Source organism: Camelus bactrianus, chromosome 22 (genome assembly GCF_048773025.1).
Source record: "Camelus bactrianus isolate YW-2024 breed Bactrian camel chromosome 22, ASM4877302v1, whole genome shotgun sequence".
In the NCBI taxonomy this organism is placed as follows: Eukaryota; Metazoa; Chordata; class Mammalia; order Artiodactyla; family Camelidae; genus Camelus; species Camelus bactrianus.
In genome coordinates this window covers 27046720-27058670 of record NC_133560.1, presented here as the reverse complement: position 1 = coordinate 27058670, position 11951 = coordinate 27046720, and the positions used below count along the sequence as shown (strand labels likewise).

Here is an 11951-nt window from a genome sequence, read left to right as displayed (position 1 = left end):
GGGGAGCCTTGTGGAGAACGCAGTGGTGGGAAGGGAGCAGCTGGGGCATGGCGCTGCGTCCCCTGGCGTGTCTCCCGTGGGTGCGGGTTGGGCAGAGGCCATCCATGCCACCAGCCACATGAGCCCAGAGCCAGGCAGGGCCAGCAGTACAAGCGCATGGGCAGCACCCCCAACCTGGCGGCTGACGCAGCTCCCCAGAGGCTGTCTCTCTTAATGTGCCCTTAATCAGGCAGATGCGCTAAACGTTCTGCCCACCACAGCCCCTGGTGGGCAGGGTGTCACAAGGCCTCACCTCACTGACCCTCAGTTTCCTCATCTGCAAAATGGGGCCACTGGGACCCACCTCCCAGGGTAGCTGTGGAGATTCAGTAAGTCACAGAGAAAGTGCTCACAGAGTGGTGACCTGTCTTGTACGATGTGTAACCAGCCCTGGAAGCCACTGCAGGACGCATCTTCCAATTGGAAGTATGTAAGGATACAATACCACGCTTCTGTGGGCATCTCGTTATGAGAACGTTGGTTTCTTGGGTTATATTAAGATGCGGTTTTCCTGTTGAAGACTCTCAAGTCCTCTGTGGTTTCTCTGGGGTTTCAGCAGCAGGGGAAGGAGCGGGTCCTCGGTGAGGAGGCGGCAGGAGAAGGAGCCCAGCCTCCCCCACCTCACGGTGTCGTCTCAACTTGGAAACCAGCCCCCAGGAGGTCAGGGGTCACCCCAAAGTGTCCCCCAGAAGGGCTGCCACAATTGGCAAATAAAAATATAAGCTGTCCAGTTGCCTGTATTTTATCCGGCAACGCTGAGTCTACAGGCATGCTAGGGACCCTCTCCTGTCTGAATAAATAATGTGTCCTGGGTATATGCTGGTCTATTTTTGTAAGGGCAGGAGTGGGTGCTGTTTTGCAAAAATACAAATTGATGAAAGGCATTAATGAACTAATCTTAGCTTTGGTTTTTCACTTAAAAATAGTTGTATTTAACAAACAAATAAATAGTTGTATTTATATTCCAAAACTTACCCTGCAGCACTCCGTATTCGCATGTGGTCTCCCATCCAAGTACTTACCAAGCCCCATCCTGCTTAGCTTCCGAGACCAAAGGAGATCAGACACGTTCAGAGTGGTATGGCCATAGACTAATTTTAGCTTTTTGCGCACACACACACACAGAGTTATGCAGTTGAAAGGGGACCAGAAGAAAAATATTCCAACACAGGGACTTGCAAGTGCAAAGGCCCTGAGGCTGGAAAGCTGTCGGCAGAGGAAGCTGTGAGAAGGCCTGCCTGCTGTCTACACTGCTGCCATATCCTGTTCCGAGCCCTTTATCTGCATCATTTCATCTAAACCTACGACACGGGACTGTTACAGAGGGGCAACTGCAGCACAGAGGTAGTTGCTTGTCCACACAGGTGCACAGCAAGGAGTTGGCAGAATCAGGAGTAGAACCCAGACCCCCACACTCTTAACCCCCGCAGGCTCTATCACCTTCACTCTCCATCTGTGGATATTTAAAGCCCCAGTAGAAATCATCCACATTTTCTGATGTTACAGATATAGACAACAAACTAGTAGCTACCAGTGAGGAGAGGGAAGGGGTGAGGGGCAGGACAGGGGTAGACGATTAAGAGGCACAAACCACTAGGTATAAAATAATTAAGCTATAAGGATATATTTTACACTGCAGGGAATATAGCCAATATTTTATAACAACTTTAAATGGAGTATGATCTATAAAAATATTGAATCACTATGTTGCACACATCAAGCTAATATAATGTTATCAATTAACTATACTTCAATTAAAAAAGAAAGAAATCAACATCGATAAAAGTAACCATTAAAATTTTTTTCTGATGCTATAAAGGGGCCCTAACACAATGAAAAACCACTTACAGAGCAACTGGAAAGGCTAAAATTAGTAAGTGACAACACCAAGTGCTGACTAGGCTGTGGGGCAACCAGAACTCTCAAACATTGCTGACGGGGATGCAAACTAAATGCCCTTCAGTGGGTGAATAAATAAACAAAACAGTGGTACGGCATGCAATGGAATACCACGCAGAGATAAAGGCAATCACTGATACACACAGCAACATGGGCAAATCTCAAATGCATTACACTGAGTGGAAGTAGTCAGACAAAGCTAAAAAGCTGAGTGATTCCGTTTATATAATATCCTGGAAAAGACAAAACTATAGGGACAGAGAAGAAATCAGTGATTTCCAGGGCTAAGGAAAGAGGATGCCTGCAAAAAGGCACGAGGGACTTTGTAGGGGGCAACTGAATTGTTCTATGTCCTGATTATGATAGTGGATATATGACTGTCTGGATTAGCCAAAACTCATGCAAGCGATAAATTTGGGAGTTTGACATTTGCAAATGTTAACCACTATATATAAAAATGGATAAAAAACAAATTTCTTCTGTATAGCACAAAGAACTATATTCAAAATCTTATATTAACCTTTAATGACAAAGAATGTGAAAATGAATATATGTATATATATATGCAAAACTGGGACATTATGCTGTACACGAGATTGACACATTGTAATTGGCTATACTCAACTAAAAAATTTTTTTTAAACTCATTGAACTGTAAGCTAAAAGAACTGAATTTTACGATATGTAAGTCATGTCTCAGTTTTTAAACACTGAAAAAATGGGGAGCCTATACTCAGAAAATGGGACCCTATTGGGTATCTTCCTCCTTGGGTCTTACATGAAATGGGATGGGAAATCCTAGAATGTAAGCTCTACTTCTGAAACAGGATGCCAGGGAGCATGACAGAGATGCTAAGGGGTGTTGACCTCAAACAATCAAACAATCAGTTATTTTATCAGCAAAATGGGTTTATTCAGGTACAGCAAAGAAATTTGGAACACACAACCAACGTCAAATCACAGGCAAATCCAAAGAACGAAGAAGAGGAACCTTCTTTTATAGAGAAGGGGAAGTTGGGTGGGGCTGTTATGAACCAAAAGTCCATTGGAGGAAACTGGGGAGCTCGAAGTATCATGGCTTTTTATTGGCTGAGTTGTGACAGACTCTCATTGGCTGAGCTGTTGCTGGGCAAGAAGAAATCCCTCCTTCGCCCTGCTGGCTAGCAAAGCAGTAACCTTCTTTCTGCTGGGGATGCAAAGGAATACCTTTTCCTGCTGGTGATGCGATTGACACAGAGTGATAGGGCATGAGAGCTCCTCCTTCTGGCCTCCTGACTCCATTTTTGATGAGGTTTCTATTTATTAATTTTCACCCAGGCAGCCTCAGCTGTTTACGATCTAGCCAAGATAGGGGAAGAGTTTCTTAAGTATATGATAATATGTACCAGTACCCTTTTCTCTGCATCTCTGTCAGCAGTAGGTGTTACCATTTTTTAACATTTTTATCACTTTCTAAAGCATATTTTATGACAATTGCTTGAAAAAAACCTTTGTTCAATTTTAGAAAATATTGGATTTCCAATATCAGGGACAAATTAAACCTGTAGGACTTCACCAATTTCCTGATTTCCGCTACAATTTCAACTACAGTAAGATGATAATTAAATACGTGTTTCCACTCTTTTGTTGTTGTCGTTTTTCCCACTTGCTTGGGTGTGAAGTGATCCCTCACTGTTACTGAAGTGCACACTCTCTGGGCTCCCGTGACTACACTTTCACGTGTTCTTTGGCACTTGGTTCAGGGAAGGGCCTCTTCATAACTTTTCTAAATTTCCTGTTTATCTTCTTTGTCTTTTTCTCACCAATGTGTAGAAACTCTTTACATTTGTATATAAAGGTACGCACCATTCTCAAACAGCTAATTGATCTTATTGTTTTGGTTTATAATACTATTCCCCTAAAATTTTGTAGGTTTATATATAATCATATGTTTTTGTCTTTTCTTACACGTCTTCCAAATTTCCTGTCTTAGATTTTTTTTAAAGCAGGTTTTTAACCCTAAGTTGTAAAAGTAGCCTTGAAATTCCTTCCACAATATATTTGAGGGGTGGGGAGGTCGGTTTCCTTGTAGTCTTTGCTGGAGACGCCCTGGGAAAGTACTGCCCTCTAGTGGCTATGAAAGTGATAGCAGCTACAATCCGAAATAAAAACCATCTCTTGACGCTAAAAACAAGATCCATTCTCAGGTTTAGGCTTAAACTCTCCAGCAGCTGTTACCCAAAGGGATTGAAATCAAGGACTCAAACAGGTATTTGCACACCCGTGTTCATATCAGCGTTATCACAATAGCCAAAAGATGGACACAACCCAAGTGTCCGTCGACAGATAAATGGACGAACAAAACGTGGTCCACCCACACGCAGTGGAATATTATTCACATTATTCAGCCTTAAAAAGGAAGGGCACCCTGACACCTGCTCCACCATGGATAAACTTGAGAGCATTACGCTCAGTGAAATAAGCCAGACACAAAAGGACAAATACTGTTTTTTTTTTCTTCTTAGCCATTTTCTTTTTATTTACTTATTTATTTTTAAGTGTTTTGTTTTGTTTTGTTTTTCTTAATGGAAGGAAGTGAGGATTGAACCCAGGACCTCATGCAAGCTAAGCGTGTGCTCTACCACTGAGCTATACCCACCTTACCCGCAGGACAAATACTGTTTGATTCCACTAATATGAGCCCCCTAGAAGAGAAAAATTCATGGAGATGAAAAGTTAAACATGTCACTAGGGGCTGGGGAGGGGAATGGGGAGTCAGTGTCTCAAGGAGGCAGAATTTCAGTTTGGGAAGATGAGAAAGTCCTGAAGGTGGTGGTGTGATTGCACAACCATGTGAAATGCACTTAATGCCACTGAACTGCACACTTAAAAATGGTTAGAATGGCACATTTTACATTATGGATATTTCACCATCAAGGGAAGCAGGAAAGGGTGGTGCGGGTAGAGGGGAGCCCTTGTGGAGGTGAGACAGGGTAGTGGGTGGGGACAGGGGAGCCAGGTGCACACAGCTGGGGGGTCTGCATCCAGGAGGCCAGTGGGGGCCTCAGCAGGGAGCCGACAGCACAGTGGGGATGGAGGCCAAGGTGCAGGGGGTGAGAAGCCCGGACTGAAGCACATGGACCATAAGAGGGAGGAGCAGGACAGGGGTGGCAGGGAGGGGGCCATGGAGTCAGGAGAGAAGCCTGAGAAAGTTTAAATTCTGGGGAGGCAGAGCCTGGAAAGGGGAGAGGAAGAAGAGAGACAGAGAGAAAAGCAAGGTAGAGGAGGGAGAGACACAGAGAGAGAGAGAGAGAGAGAGAGGAGGAAAGGTGAAGTGAGCCAGGAAGACAGAGAGGCAGAGAGCAGCCCCTTCCGGTCCCGGGCACAGGATCCTGAACCTGCCTTCCCCCCCATCACTGCCTTGTGATGGCATCTGTGTGGGTCTCTGAGCCTCCTGCCCGCTCTGAGCCACCTTGTCCCCAGTTCTGCCCGTTCATTCCCTGCTTGAGCCCCTCCCGTGGTGCCCATCCATCACACCTACAGTCTGGGTCCCCAGGGTCCTGCAGGTCTGAGCCCTGCCAGCCTCACTGCCTCTGACTGTCCCCACCAGCCTCCCTTTATTCCTCACACACATCAAACTCAGTCCTGCCTCCAGGCTTTTGCCCCTGCAGGTCCTGCCACCTGGAATGCCCTTTCCCCAGATTTTCATTTACACGCCTGGCTTCTTCTGGGCGGGCACTTGGGTCTCAGCTCCACTGGCCTCCCCCACCCCCACTCTCACCCCCACCCCCGCTAAAGCAGCCACCACCCTCACCCAGTCTCTGTCACACCATGGTGTTTACTTCCTGTCCCAGCAAAAAACACCATCAGAAGCTACCTCGTGGGTCTGTTTCCTGGTTCACAGTCTGCCTCCCCCACTGAACCGTGAGCTGCCCCAGAGCAGGGGGCTGTGTCTGCCTTGCTCCTCCGTAATCCCCGCCTCCAAAAGGGCCTGGCAGACAGTGGGCACTCAGTGGGCATTGCAGTAAATAATAAACTGGTTACAGAATGTGTCGTGCACACAAATCTGTGTGCTTTCATGTGTCCTCGTGTCCCAGGTGTATCCACGTTGGTACATTTCTGTGCACTGTCCTGTGTGTGTCCCTGAGGACAAGCATGGAGCTCTGGGTCACAGCGGGTTTGTGTTAAAGGGTCTCTGGGTCTGGGGGTTTGTGGTTTTGAGGGAGTGTCACACGGCAACCAGTGTTTCCCGGTCTTCGTGTGTGTTCTCACAGGTGCCCAGCATCTGCTCTTGGCTGTGTCTGTGTGTGTGAGTGACTGTGTGACGCCCTGTCTGTCCAGAGGTGTCCACTGTGTGTGCGCACGCGCCTTCACGTCTGTTCTGTGTGTCCGCACGGCGGCGCGGGCTCGTGTGTGGCCACGCGTCTGTGTTAGTGCCTCCTTGCCCGCCCCCTCTGGGTGCGTCTCTGCAGATTCACACTGTGCCTGCGAACCTCTCAGGTGTCCTGCGTGTTTCCCCGTGGGCTCCTGCATTCACGTGTGTGACTGTCTGTAGTGTCACGAGTGCATGTGTGTGTGCCCTGTGGGTGGCGGTGGGCTGATAAATGGCTAACAGCCAGCTCTCAGGTGGGGGCCGCTGATTTGTAACATCTGCCCATTTGCATGCTGTCAATACCCTCCCCGGGGTCGATTTCAAAGGACCAGTGTGATGTCACTGAAGGCGAAATTGCAAAGGCGTGGCACGGCATATATCTTGATGGACAGATCTACATAGATACGTAGGTGCAAAGCGTATGGAATGCCTTTATGTGCTGTGTCCATCAAACACTTTCCGCACCTATAAATAGCTTCAGGAGCATGACTAAGCAAAAAAGGTACCCAAATAACTAGGAAGTGAGGAATCACTTCTTTTTAATTGTATTGTGGTAAAACACACAAGACACAGAACTTACCACTTGAACCACGCTGAAGCGGGCAGTTCAGTGGCACTAGCGACACGGTGATGGATTTAAGGGATCATTACTCTGGTTCTTAATGTAATTTAACCACAAATTCATATGACTACACTTTTTTACGATGGCGGCTTATAACCACCGGCTCACAAAATTCCTACACGTTTAAGAACCGGGTCTCAGGAGCCGAGAGGGCTGGCTCTGCCTGTCTCCGTGTCTCCTCACAGACTCCCACTGGCCTCAGCGTCCAGGTGTGTGTCCCGTGCGTGTGGTTCCATGAGTTTGCTTGCATAATGCTGTGTGTGCCTGTGCACTGACCTGTCTCCGAGTGTAAAGGAGCTTAGGTGTGCCTTGCACACATGCAGACGTGTCCGCGGGGCAGACCGCCCTGTCCTCACACCCCTGTGTCTTCTGGACCCACAGGTATCTCGGCATCTGCAGGCTAGGGAGCCCGTGTCTCTCTGCAGGGACCCACGTGCCCGAGTCCCCCCTGCAGCGGCCCTGCTGGAGCCAAGCCTGAGCACTTCTTCCTGACCCCACCCTGACCGACTTCAGGTCAGCAGTTGCAATCAGCCGTGATGGGAGTATTTCCATCACAGCAATCAGCAAATACTCCACATCTGGGGTTTCTGGGGTTTTTTCGGTCACTAGAGGTGGTTGTTGGGGGGAGGGTGGAGCTCAGGGGTGGGCGTGTGCTCAGCAAGCACGAGGTCCTGCGTTCCATCCCCAGGACGGCCACTGTTTTCAAAAAGTTAAATAAAACTAATTACCTCCCCCGCAAAAAAATTTAAATGTAATTAAATAAAAAAAAAAAAAAAAAAGAAGTGCCTGTTACACCTTTAGCAGCTCAGCACACGGCCCCGGGCGTGTGAGCGCCCGTGTGCTGCGGGCGCACGTGACGGCGTCTCCGTGCAGCTGTGCGTACCGTGTGCTCGGGTGAGGCCCTAGCGCCCGGTTCCTCCTCGGCAGTTGGTTCCACAGGAAGCTGCCGGGGTGGGGGGTGGGTGCTGAGGCTCCCCCACCCCTGCGCCCGGTGCCCTGCCCCGCCTCCTCAAGACACCCACACGGCCCCGGCGCCGGGCCGAGGGGGCGGGCTCCCCCCCTCTAAAGCCGGTCCTGCGGGGGGGCGCAGGCCCCTGCCTCCGCCGCAGCCTGGGGGTGCAGGCGCCAGCCAGGCGGGCACGCAGCTGAGGAAGAGGAAGCCGGGGCAGAGTTGGGTCATCCTGCGGTTACCCCGGGCCCTGGCCCACAGATGCTCCCCAGCCCTGGGCGGGTCAAAGCCCTGACCCTGGGTCGTGGGGGCTACAGGAGCCCGTAGCCGGGCTGGCAACCCACAGCAGCGAGGACAAGGCTCCGTCTGGTGAGTGACCATCGCCGGGGAGTGGGGGACAGGTGCACCAACAGAGACAGGGCGGCAGTGGGGCCTGGGGGACAGCAGACAGGCCATCCAGAAGGTTCTTCTCCACCTTCTTCTGGTCGGCCTGCTTCCCAAGTGAGGGGGGGAGGCTCTTTGACCAGCGTGTTTGTTCTGCAAAGGTCTGTGGTCGTAAGAGGTCCTCCCAGGGGGGTGGGGTCCATGATGGACGACAAAGCAAGACAGGAGGATGGAGTCCCTTGCGGCCAGCGTTTGCATGGGGGACAAGAGCCAGGGATGGATGCGGAGGGCGAGGGGATGAGGCTCCTGGTGGCAGAGTCGCCAGGAATACTTTGCTTCTTAAACCAGAGATTTGGGGTGAAGAGAAAGGCCATGGCCCTCCCTGAAGCCAAATCCGAAAAGTGGGGTCAGGGAGTCTGACCTTCAAAGCAAACTCCCCTCCAGGCTGATGTCTGAGAGCCAGTCCTGAGCAGGGCTCCACCCAGGTCTTCCGAGGTCATCTGAGGAGGAGGACCCTCTGCCCAGGCAGCCCTCCAGATGGGAGTCTTCCCTGAGGGGAGGCGCCCCCGGGGGCTGCCGTAGCCTCACACAGCCGGCTGCTGCGGTGGGGCGAGGTCGGGGAGGAAGGCTGTGGTTTCTGCAGGGCACACCCAGGCCTGCTGCTTCTGCCCAGCCCCTGGTGCCAGCGCGGCCACCAGGTGGGTTTCAGGCACCCTGGGGCCTGGGAAAGGGGTCCGGAGCAGCCAGGAGGGGGTGGATTTGGAGTGCACAGCTGGGGCCAGAGAGGATGGAGCTGGTGAGTTAGGCTGGGGTTATGTCGGGGGAGGCCTTGAATGCTGCCCTCAGAAGCCTGACTCTCCACGGAGAGCTCCGCTGGCCCGGCCGCCTGTGGTTTGTGGGGAAGGGCCTGACAACCAGTGGCGGCCGAGGAAGCGCTGCCCCTGCTCTCAGCCACCTCTGAGCTAGCTGAGCCCCACCGTGCGTGAGTCCCTCTGGGGGGCTTCCTGGCAGAGGCAGGCTTTTCGCTGGACCTCGAAGCGCCGGTGGAATGTCAACTGCAGACCCATCAGAGTGTCTGGTCTGGGCCATTTCCCACATGCCCCCCGGACCCCCCACCCCTGCCCAGGGCTAGACACCTGCCAGTACTCCGTGCTGTTACTGTGATGACAGGATGTCTGTCGGCCAGTCATGGGCTCACACCCCGGCTCCCCTGCCTCTGTGTGGCTGTAGGCAAGTGACCTCACCACTGGCTTTTTGCTTGCTCCTCCGTAGAAGGGTTGTCGGAGACCTTGCATGTGAAATCATGACCCGGTGCCCAGCGTGCAGTGGGCGCTTCGAAAACATGGTCAGCTGTGCTCATTCTCTCATATTCTGTCCCTGTCCCGAAGGCTGGCTTCCCTGAGCAGCCCCTCTCCAGGCCACATGCGTGCATCCTTGGAGACTTTCTGTGGCACCCCAAGGAAGAGGGGTGAATGGTGGGTCTCAGCCTCTATCCAGCATGCGGGGTGGGGCTTTGGAAGAGTGCCAAACAGAGATGGCCACCACCTCCTTGGACTCTGCTTGAGGTTGGCTCTTCCTCAAGAGGGGTGGGGTTTCAGCATCCACAGGAGGGTGGGAACACAGCAATGGGGTTCACTTTGGAAGATCCCTTGGGACCCCCCATGGAGAAGCAGCTGGATTGAAGGGGAGAGACTGGGGACTGGGAGACTGTCTCAGGAGAAGGTGGTGGCCAGACCAGGTCAGGGCAAGGAGGGCACAGACTGAGGGGAGGACCGGGGACAGGACCTGGGGACTCTGGTGGCTCTAGAGAGGGTCTGGGTCGTTAGGGAGTCCAGGACAAGGTGCTGATTTCTACTTGAATGATGGGCTAGAGATGGGGGCTGATTGGTTGATTTCAGAAGAGGCTGTGTTTGAGATGATGGTTATTTAACTGCCTTGCGTCTCAGTTTCCTCATCTGGACTATGGGGGTGAGGGAAGCGCCACTACCGTCATCCTGCTGCGGCTGTGAAGGCTGAATGAGCTACTGCTGTAAAACCTTTGGACCAGTGCCCGGCGCACTTGGAGGCTCTGGTCAGATGTGAGCTTGTGTTGCTATTACTTCATCCCTGGGCTTCAGGCTGGCATGACCCCACCCCTGGCCCCCTAGTTGGCATCCCTCCCAATGCCTATCTTCTTACCTGTTCCCACACCTGCCCACCTGGACTCCAGGCTCACACAGTCTTCCAGAATCCTGCCTCTCCCCACCAAGAGGCGGGTCAGGGTGGAGCCCCTTCTGCCTGGACCTGGGCTGCTTCCACCTGGATCTCTCTCTCCTTCTCTCTTTCTCTCTCTCTTTCTCTCTCTCTCTCTCCCTCTCTCTTGACATGCACCTTGGGAGCCCTGAGCCTCTAGGAGAGGATTCCTTGAGGATGACATACAGGGGAGACAATAACAAAAGACCACATAGAGACCTATAAAGAGAAAACTGAGGAACCCCAGTTGTTGGAGCCTTCCCAACCATGTGAGCAAAGATGCCTTGTAGATGGCCCAGCCCCGACCCATGCCTGGCTAGGATCTCATGAGCAGTCCTATGCCAGAACCACCCAGTCAGGCCATTTGCAAATTCCTGTCCCATGGAAACCTTGAGAAGTAATGAAAGATGGCTGCTGTTTTAATCCACTAGGTGTTGGGGTGATTTGCGATACAGCAGTAGACAACCAAAACACCCTGCACTGCACCCCAAAACGTAGTCGCTTAAAGCCACAGCCACACATTTAGCTCACGGTTTTTCTCCTTCCAGGTTTATTGAGATACAACTAACGTGTGGCACCGCATAAGTTTAAGGTGTGCAGCGTAACAATCCGTCCTGCGTACAGCATGAAATGATCCTCACACTGTTTCGTGAACATTCATCATTTCATAACAGATACAAAGTTAAAGGAATAGAAAAAAATTTTGTGCGTGGTGAGAACTCTTAGAATTTACTCTTTTAACAAGAGTAAGGTGAGGAATGCAGGAGGTGAGGAATGCAAACTTAGAGCACAACAGAGGAGGTGATATTTTTAAACCTCCCTGAGCTGTTCTCTGGATTTCTACGTGTGCGTCTGGCTGTTTGTATATAACTGCCTGTTTGCGCATGTGTGCGTGTGAACGTATGTCCAGCTGTTTGCGTGTTTGTGTCTGCCATTGTCTCCACGCACTGGAGAGTGTGTTTGGCGGATGTTGGTTGAATCGAGTGTGTGTCTTTCTGTGAGTGAAAGGTTTGGGGTCACCTACTCATAATAAGATAGCGGAGGTGGTAAACGGGGAGCAGATCGGATCCCTAGGGCTACTGGAGAGAGCATGGAGTGGCCGAGGACAGAGCCCTGGGGACACAGAGTTTAAAGGTCACGCAGAGAAAGGAAGAGGAGCCAAGTCAGGAAAGGAGACTGAGAAGGAGCGGACAGAGGAAGAAGCAGTGTGGGAGAAATAGATTTCGAGAGAGTGTCCAGTAAGGGTGAGACTGAAAAGTGCCCATTAGATTTAGCCCCGGCAAGAGCTAGAAGACTTGAGGAGATGGAAATAAGACTTCAGTGAGTGGTGGAGTCGAGTAGGTGTGTGCAGGTGAAGACAGAAGTGTGGGTAACTCTTTGAGAAGGGAGGGTGGAGGCTGAGAATTCCCTGAGGAGAGAAGGGACTGTCAGGAATCTTTCAGACACTCATGGAAATGCAAGAAAGGAGGCTTCCA

General features: G+C 51.3%; 1 protein-coding gene and 1 pseudogene across 1 annotated transcript in view; one reads left to right on the top strand and one right to left on the bottom strand.

The window, feature by feature from the left end:
* Positions 1 to 1012: 1012 nt before the first annotated feature.
* Positions 1013 to 1131, bottom strand: LOC123611813 (5S ribosomal RNA; annotated as a pseudogene).
* Positions 1132 to 7851: 6720 nt separating this feature from the next.
* Positions 7852 to 11951, top strand: part of ARHGEF18 (Rho/Rac guanine nucleotide exchange factor 18) — a 79608-nt gene continuing 75508 nt past the window's right edge. Inside the window, exon 1 of the transcript XR_012501661.1 lies at positions 7852 to 8229. The gene's annotated coding sequence lies outside the window, so the exon portion shown is untranslated. The remainder of the gene's footprint in view (positions 8230 to 11951) is intronic.